The sequence below is a fragment of the Triticum dicoccoides genome, chromosome 6A, assembly GCF_002162155.2.
Source record: "Triticum dicoccoides isolate Atlit2015 ecotype Zavitan chromosome 6A, WEW_v2.0, whole genome shotgun sequence".
Classification (NCBI taxonomy): domain Eukaryota; kingdom Viridiplantae; phylum Streptophyta; class Magnoliopsida; order Poales; family Poaceae; genus Triticum; species Triticum dicoccoides.
Window position 1 is genome coordinate 310,059,191 of NC_041390.1, and position 10,074 is coordinate 310,069,264.

The following is a 10,074-nucleotide window of genomic DNA, read 5'->3' on the forward strand; positions in this document are numbered from 1 at the left end:
GGATCGGATCTGGGGGAAATCCCGAGAGAGAGTGGCGGCGGCGCTAGGGTAGGATCCCTAGAAAATAGGGTTTTGTCCAGATTTAGACTAGGGACTATATATATAAGGAAAGAGGGAGAGTTTAGGGGCTAATCCTTTCCTCCAATTAAAATCGAGCGGTCGAGAAAAATACACTAGGTAGTCCAAAAAATAAAACGGTGATGTTTTGTAGACGTTTGGGGATGATCCGGATCCAACGGTGACGACTGCCCGGGTCGGGTCTGAAACAGCTTTTCGGGCGCGCGCGCGAGGAGGGCCGCGGGCTGATGAGAGAGGTTAGGTTGGACCTGGCGGTAGGTAGTAGGCTGTGTAGACGGTCTCGAGCTGAGAGAAGAGAAGAGAGGGAGGCCCGGCGACTGTTTCCGGAGACCGAAAACATCCAACTTGTGTCCGGCTATAATGCCGCTATAGTTTAACGGTTGGGCTATCAAACGAACTCCGAATGCGATGAAACTTGACAGGCGGTCTATCTACACTAAAATAAGACCACAGGCCAAGTTTCAACCCATTCCGAGAACATTTTCTGGCCACTTATAAAATAATATTTCAGACATGCCGCGGGCGCGTGCAAGTCTGTCTGGGCTCAAAACGGACAATGGACGGAACGAGGAGACCGGGACGGATGCAAGTTTTGAAAACATGATGATGCAATGCCGATGATGACATGGCAAGATGCAACACGCAAGCAAATGACATGGCAACGACAGCGAATAACTGGAAGACACCTGGCACGTCGGTCTCGGGGCGTTACAACACTCCACCACTACGAGATGATCTCATCCCGAGATCTAGAATGGCACCGGAGCGGAAAACAAAAGAGAAAGAGAAGAGGTAAAACTAAGTTGCTTCTTTGACAAATGGGTGAAACCACGAACCCTAAAAAGGTTAAGCCATTTCGAGAAAAGAATACAACGGAGATGAACGCAGTTGAAAACACTCCGTTAGAAAAGAGGAACAAGGAACATTACTAGAACCTTGTAGGTTGAAAGACATGAGAAAATGGTTGCAATGGACAAGAAGTACATGCAAGCACTCCGGTAGAAACGAGATGTACAAGGAATGATAAGGATCAATTACGACAACAGTCCGTTTGAAAAAGGAAGGCATAGAATATGAACTTGGCAAAATTATAACACTTGGATGAGACTCCGGTTAGAAGAGGAATGATAGACACAACACTCCGGTTAAACAAGATAGAGAAGGAATAAGAATGATATAATTTGGGCAGCATTCTGACTGAAAAGAAAAGGAATTGAATAAGAACTTGACAAGATGAGAGGATACTTGAAAAGAGGACGTGACACTCCAGTTAAATGGATAAGCATGAAAAGAACAAGGTCCTGACAAGAACAACAAGAAGGGTTGACGAGAGCAACAACACAATGCCTCCAGAAGAAAAGAGAGAAATGGGATGGAATGAACAGAGGAGAAAACAACATCTTCTACCTTAAATGAGCTTGCAAAAGCATCTTTAGGAGAAGGTTCGAACGGAGTTGTTGGAAAACCAACAACGAAAGAAACAAGGTTGTAGTGGACTTGTAGAAAACATCTGAAAACTATGAGGTGAAATTCTGGCACTAACGAAAAACAATAGATTGGATTGATATGAACAATACGAGAAATTATTTAACCGGAAGGATTAATGAAGAACTTGGATCATTTATAAGCACCATAAATAGCAACATTCCTCAGGAAAGGCTTTAGGTGAAACATGACACAAGATAACTCCAACGAAGAGATTGGTGGATTTAAAATACCTCATTCTTGATAACCTGTGAATCATGAAACACGAAGAAAATTATCAAAAATGACATAACACCACCTCAAAAGATAAGATGGAATGAATTGGACTTTGGGATGCCAGATGAATAATGCTTGAACTCATCTAAAAAGAATCTTGACGAGCACTTCGAGAAGGAATTAAATCATTGGTGAACCATCATGTAGAACCTCCATGAAGAACTCTGGTAATCAAAAGGAATGACCGAACGGAATGAAAGAGACGTTGAAAACACAAAGTGAAGCCTTGCGATGATTTAGATGGAGCTTCGTGGTGATGAGAGTTTGGAGCTCCGGGAAAAGAAAAGATGAATCGAGTGAAACCGAGAATTTGATGAACCTACGGAATAAGGAATTGAATTAACTCAATGAAACAAGAATAAGAATTACATTATGCTTATCCTTCACCAATTTAAATTGATGACAAACAATGGATTGCATACACTTATTCTCGTAGAAAGGATTAAGATAGATATAGCCCAAACATGGGAAGGTCTTCAACGAACCACCGGTAGGATTGGAAAGAATGAATGAATTGATATGAAAAACGAGGGAAGAAGAATCTTTGAATGAACCACCATAAGAATTAAAATGGCCGAAGAAAAGATAAAGGAACACCGGGAAGAATTATGAAATGAACGAAGATACTTCAGAGAATTTAGATACAAGAGGAAGAATAGATCACGAACTTAATAGAGAATATTTGAATGATGCACCGGTAAAATTTGGGGAACGAGAGCTGAAAGCTGAGAATGAATAACTCTGAGATGATGGGCTCCAGATAATCAAACTGAAAAGACTCCTGAATTGCTTCGGATGGGTGAAAAGAATTCTCACGATTAGAAATAATTATGAGAGGATGGCAACAAGCTAGAATCACGAATCTTTGAAGAGAATGAAGCAAGATTTAAAAGAAACTCTTCTTCGGTCTTCAAAATCCGGGAATGACGATGGGAAACAACACCAAGAATTGTTGAGGTACTCCGGGATTAAGATTGGAAAGGTTGAACCAACGATGAAAAGAATTTGACCGATCCTGGAGAAATACATATGACTGATTATAATTCATTCTTACGTAAAACTTCGAGAAGAATTTGGGAGTAACTCCAGGAAAAATTAGAAGAGTCAGGTAAGATCCTGGGAAAAGACCTGTGGGTTAGGGCCCACTCAACCAACACAGTTGAATGATTTAAAAGATAGATTTCGCCTGTTGAATTAAATGGCTTGAATGAGATAACATCCTCGAAAGATCTTGAACGACTGCAGAGTGTAAACACGAATCTTCTGAACTATCTTTGGCACTCCGGAACAAACGAATAGCGAGAAGAGGATAGTTGAGAGGTGCACCAGCATGAGAAAGCATTGAAATGAGGAAAAGGGGTATGATCAACAAAGCTTGACTTGAAACCACCGGAGATGAAAAGAATGAAGAATGACGAACTTGTAGAGCATCTTCACGAGAACCACCGGGTAAGAACATTGACGGAAAAGAATGGAGAGACTTCACATCAATAAGCTAGATACTTGATAAAGAAATCTTATTCCTTGAAGAAAAAGGGTGGGAGGGCGGGAAAACAAAGGCAACTTGGAGACGGATGAAACAAACAACGTTGAGAAGACTTTGAGTTGATCTTGCGGATGTTGAAATGAACGGATCCACTTGAAGAGAAGCACACTGGTTGAAAAGGATTGACATGACAATCTCGATTATCATGAAGGATTAGTATTCACATAAAGGTATGAGAACACCGCTTAGGAAAGGGAATCAACACTTGACTTCAAAGCAACTCGAATACTACAACTTAAAACAAAACCAAGGATTGGCTTGCGGAATAAGCCGGAACAAACATATGATAGAGATTTCGTCCGAAGTTTTCATGGTGGGGCCTACACGGGCTCGATCGTACAACACCATCATGTATAAGGCAGTGCACATGACATATGAAGCATCCCTGGGTCGGCATAGCCAAGGACTCTTTAAGACACAACGAGACCACTGTAAAACCAACCGTGGATAGGCGGACCACTAGACGTCGAACCCCAATTTCATATCATACATCTCTCGGAAAGATATCCTAAGAGCTACTTGAATTCCCACTTATAAACTCCCGAAATTTTCTGGTTATGCAATCAGGTGTTGGGGATACAGGGGAAGCACAATATCTCACCCAAAACTAGCAAATCCTACATCTAGCTGTATCCATTCTTCAAAACATAACCAAGAAAGCTTCGGAAATCGTCTACCTCAACCTTCGAAAAGCATCCGTTATACGAGTTATGGCAATACTCCCGAACTCCCACCCCAGTACTGGGTGGCGTCGAGGTTATCTCACCAACAACTGCATAAAAGAGATTTTCGATGTCGGCGAAACTAAACTCAGGTATTCTAGAACTGCAATGATAAAATTGTGATGACAACACCTCACTACCACAACCCCTAAATGTCAGGAGGCACCAAGAACAATGTTCTCGTCACAAAACCATCGGAACGATTCCAAGATACCCACGTGATCCTAAATTTTTTTTAGTGAAATTTAAGAAGAGAAGAGTCAAAACTCTATGTCAGGATGCCTCACCAGAGCGATGAAGGGACTGAGGAGTAAAAAGAATTCCTAACTCTCTGATATATATAATTCCTAAATGACTCAAAACATTTCTAGACTCAATAACGCCAGCGATTCGATCAAGCAGGGGGCTCCTAAGGTCGGGGAAGGCTCTGATACCAACTTGTAATGCCCTCGATGCGGCTATATCTCCCACGTGTCGAAGCACGACTTAGAGGCATAACCGCATTGAAAGCAATGTCGCAAGTGAGGTAATCTTCGCAAACAACCCATGTAATACAATAGAGGAAAAGATACATAGTTGGCTTACAATCGCCACTTCACACAAATACATGAATACAGCATTACAACATCCAAATACAATCAAGGTCTGACTACAGAACCAAAATAAAAGAAGACTACCCCAAAAGCTACACAGATCCCCGATCGACCCCAACTGGACTCCACTACTGATCAACTAGAACGAAGCAACACAAAGGACAAGATCTTCATCGAGCTCCTCCTTGAGCTTGGTTGCGTCACCTACTCGGTTCAACGGCACCTGCAAGCTGGTTTTGGAAGTATCTGTGAGTCACGGGGACTCAACAATCTTACACCCTCGTGATCAAGACTATTTAAGCTTATGGGTAAGGTAAAGGTATGAGGTGGAGCTGCAGCAAGCGACTAGCATATATGGTGGCTAACCTATTCAGAAAAGAGAGCGAGAAGAGAAGGCAAAAGCACGGTTGAACAACTATGATCAAGAAGTGATCCTAGAACAACCTACGTCAAGCATAACTCCAACACCGTGTTCACTTCCCGGACTCCGCCGGAAAGAGACCATCACGGTTACACACGCGGTTGATGTATTTTAATTAAGGTCAACTTCAGGTTTTCTACAACCGGACATTAACAAATTCACATCTGCCCATAACCGCGGGCACGGCTTTTGAAAGTTCAAATCCCTGCAGGGGTGTCCCAACTTATCCCATCACAAGCTCTCACGGTCAACGAAGGATATTCCTTCTAGCGGGAAGACCCGATCAGACTCAGAATCCCGGTTACAAGACATTTCGACAATGGTAAAACAAATCCAGCAACACCGCCGGAATGTGCCGACAAATCCCGATAGGAGCTGCACATATCTCGTTCTCAGGGCACACTCATATGAGACTAGCTATGAGTAAAACCAACCCTCAAGTTTCCCCGAGGTGGCCCCGCAGGCAGCTCAGTTCGGACCAACACTCAGAGGAGCACTGGCCCGGGGGGGGGGTTAAAATAAAGATGGCCCTTGAGTCCGTGAAACCCAAGGGAAAAAGAGGCTAGGTGGCGAATGGTAAAATCAATGTTGGGCATTGCTGGAGGAGTTTTATTCAAGGCGAATTGTCAAGGGGTTCCCATTATAACCCAACCGCGTAAGGAACGCAAAATCCAGGAACATAACACTGATATGACGGAAACTAGGGCGGCAAGAGTGGAACAAAACACCAGGCATAAGGCCGAGCCTTCCACCCTTTACCAAGTATATAGATGCATTAATTAAATAAGAGATATTGTGATATCCCAACAAGTAAACATGTTCCAACAAGGAACAACATCTCCATGTTCCAACAAGGAACAAACTTCAATCTTCACCTGCAACTAACAATGCTATAAGAGGGGCTGAGCAAAGCGGTAACATAGCCAAACAACAGTTTGCTAGGACAAGGTGGGTTAGAGGCTTGGCTTAACAATATGGGAGGCATGATAAGCAAGTAGTAGGTATCGCAGCATAGGCATAGCAAAAGAGCGAGCAACTAGCAAGCAAAGATAGAAGAGATTTCGAGGGTATGGTCATCTTGCCTGAAAACCCGCAAGGAAGAAGAACGAGTCCATGAAGAAGACAAACGGACGTAGTCGAACGAATCCTCACAACGCGACGTTATCGGAACTAAACCCGAGGAAGCAACACCGAAAAGAAGCAAACAACATAGTAAACAACCATCACATAAGCATGGCATGATGCACAATCAAGTATGATGCATGTCTAGTTTAATGCGGCATGGCATGGCAAAGTGCACAAACAAAACTACAAATTAAGTGGAGCTCAATATGCAACGGGTTGCATATTGACGGAACACCACATCAATTATTTAGTTCTCTCTTGGTTATGTACTCACCAATATTAAATGTTGTTAAGCATGTCAAGAGGTGAAACATGAGTAGAAAACACAGTTAGGCATTTTAAATGAGGCCGGAAACAACAACAACAACAACAATTCCGGTAAATCCCCACATGCATTAGTAATTTAAATGCAAAAAACAATTTAAGCATTTTAATTGTTGTTATCATGATGCGGATGACATGGACAAGTTTATGCAAGTTTTTATGAAAACGTTGACATGATAAGATATGAGTCATTTGTCATCATGGTGGAAACGAAAGGGGTGCCACGGCAATGACAACGAAAATGGTGCCACGGCAACATTCCAGTGTTGGTAACTCGATTGAGATGCCGGTGCAAAAGGAAAAGTGACGGGGGTGTGACATGCAAGGATGGTGGGGTACTCCCGGATACCGGGTCCTCACGGGTTAGCGGCAAAAGAGGAGGACGAGCAAGTGACAACTCGGGCATGGTGCAGACAATGGGTGCATCTCATACAACACATGAGAACGTTCTCGGACGGTCGTCTCGGGGTTATACCTTCGAAGCGTGCGTTATCAGAGGGGTTTGAGTTTGATGCGGTGTAGGGGAAGTAGACGTTCCGCGACGGTAGTCGAAGTAGTTGTTCTCGTTTCGTAGTTGTTCGGGATCGCTGATAGTTGTACCCATTCGTTGTTGGACTTGACGGATCCGATGTCTCCGAACGTAGTGGTACATGTTCGTTTTTCGGAGAGGTACTTGGCGTTCTTCGGTCGTAGGTACTTGATGTTTTGCTACCCGGGTCTTCGGCGACGGTCGTTGTACGCATGATGTTAGGGTACTTGTCAGTCCGGGTCTTGACGTCTCCAAAACGGTCGTCGGTGGTGGAGCTTGGCACTAGAGGTTCCAAATCCGGTTTCAAAAGCGTCCACGCAAGACATCACAGGTGCAAAGAGGAAACAACTTGGCGCGGTTCTGGTCGTCGCGTGAGGGTGCCCCCGGCGCTCGCGCACGGCGTGTGGAGGTGCAGGAAGGACGCGACGGAGGCGAGCGGTTGGGTCGTTGTGGAGGCAGGGGCAGGGGCTTGGACATGTAGAGGCGCTGGAGGTGACGAGCCCCTGGACTTGGCACAGAGGAGGCTGGAGAAGAACAGCGGGAGCTGCAGGGTGCTAGCGGCGGTAGACTTGGAGGCGGGCACCGACGTGGTCCTAGTGGAGCTCGGCAACGGCGTCACGGGCCGGCGCGGCAGAGGTACGGGAGGACCTCGGGAGGTTGAAGACGTCGGCAAACACGGGGCGATGCACAGGCGTCGATGAAGGGAGCAGCAGGCGACGCCATGGGTCCTGGACGGCGGCGCCATGGGTCCTGGCAAGCGACTGTGAGGTGGAATGGGCAAGGGCACGGAGAGGTCCCGGTGCTGAAGCTTGCCGGCGGAGGGAGGTGGGTGGCGCCCCAACTTTGGTCGCAGCTGAGTGGTGAGGTCGAGGGATGGGGATCAGGCGCTGTGAGCTGCGGCCCCGTGCATGAGAGAAGAGAGGGAAGGAGATGGGAATCGGGTCGAGAGGAGATGCGGCGCGTGCGTCCTCTCCTGGCGGCGCGGGGAGGAACGAGGGAGTGAGGTGAGATGCGAGGGGATCATTAGGGTTACAGGGGGGAGAGAGCGGGCCTTGGGCCACTGGTGGCTGGGCCTGGGAGGTCCAAGAGGCCGGACTAGCTGTAGTTGGGCCTGAGGTTAAAAGGGCTGGCCTCTCTCTTCTCTACATTATCCTTTAGCAAAAAAGAAAATCGAGAGATGGAAAAGAAGGAGAGGGTTACGGAAGGATTTTGCGCATAGGGATAATTTCCCCGGACTTGCAAAAATGAGCTTGATCCCGCAAAATAGAAGTGAGCACACGGTTGAAGTTGAATTCAAACCCATTTAAAATTAATTCAAATGATTTTAATACGAAATGAGATTTGGGAAGGACCAAAAATGTTGAGACTTTTGGGGGAGCCTCAAAAAAAGAAGAAAGAATTTTCGGCAAGGTTTGGAGATCAACTCGAAGCAGAAAGGCATGGGATTATCTGCAAGTGTGTTATGGGTGATTCCAAATTATTGGAATATAATTTATATAGCTCCCTAAAATATTGGGAGAATATGTTTTAAAGAGTAATGACCATAGTGAATATCCCTCGATTTAAATGAACCGAAGATCCATGCAATTTATTTAGTTGAGTTAAGAAAAGAAATGACATGATGGCATGATGACATGGTGCAATGCACATGATGCAAAGATGAAAGCGATGAACCAAACAAATCACACGATGAAACCCGGAAACCCTGGAAGGCAACTGAAGCTCCAGTCTTGGGGCGTTACATTTCTCAATCTTTCCGGTCAAGCCACGATGCCCAGATTTTTTAATTTTATTCCCAATTCTTCCATGGGACCAAGAAATTCACCCAAGGTTACACATGTGATTTTTCAACCAACTTTAGTGCACTGGAGCATGTGCTTGTAGTTCAAATTTGAATTATGAACATTAAATGCGCAGAAACTCAGTTAATGTATAAAAAAGGCCAAACGAACCCGGAATAATTCTAAAAATTAGCATGATACTTCTATTTGCTCTAATCTGCCAGTGTAAAAAAATTAAGGCGGGAGAAGGTAGTGTACGTATGTCGTTTCGCACACGGAGGTGACACGTTCCCTCTCAGAACCACGAGCCTTCTTGAGGGAAGCTTTGGTTTGCAAGAAGCTTACTCCAAAGCTTGTCCCAATTTGCCAAAAAAATACCGTAGCATGTTGGTGCCATGTCATGACACCATGCCAAGTTTCATGCTATTCAGCCATGTTTTGGATTTACAATAATTAAAAAACCAAGTTTCGAAATCTTTCCAGCCAAGCCACGACGCCCAGATGTTTGAATTTCACTCCCATCTCTTGCATGGGACCTAGAAATTCACCCAAGGACACACATGTGATTTTTCAACCAACTTTGGTGCACTGGAGCATGTGCTTGTAGTTCAAATTTGAATTATGCACATTAAATGTGCAAAAACTCAATTAATGTATGAAAAGGGCCAAACGAACCCGAAAAATTCCAAAATTTAGGATGATACTTCTATTTGGTCTAATCTGCCTGTGTAAAAATATTAAGGTGGGAGATGGCAGTGTATGTATGTTAATTCGTACACAGAGGTGACACGTTCCCTCTCGGAACCACGAGCCTTCTTGAGGGAAGCTCCCGTTTGCAAGAAGCTTACACCAAAGCTTGTCCCAATTCGGCCAAAAAAATTACCGCAGCATGTTGGTGCCATGTCATGACACCATGCCAAGTTTCATGATTTTCGGGCGTGTGTTGGATTTACAGGAATTAAAAAACCAAGTTCTCAATCTTTAGGGTCGAGCCACGATGCCCAGATTTTTTAATTTCATTCCCATTTCTTGCATGGGACCTAGAAATTCACCCAAGGACACACATGAGATTTTTCAACCAACTCTGGTGCACTGGATCATGTGCTTGTAGTTCAAATTTGAATTATGCACATTAAATGTGCAGAAACTCAATTAATGTTTAAAAAAGGCCAAACGAACCCGGAATAATTCCAA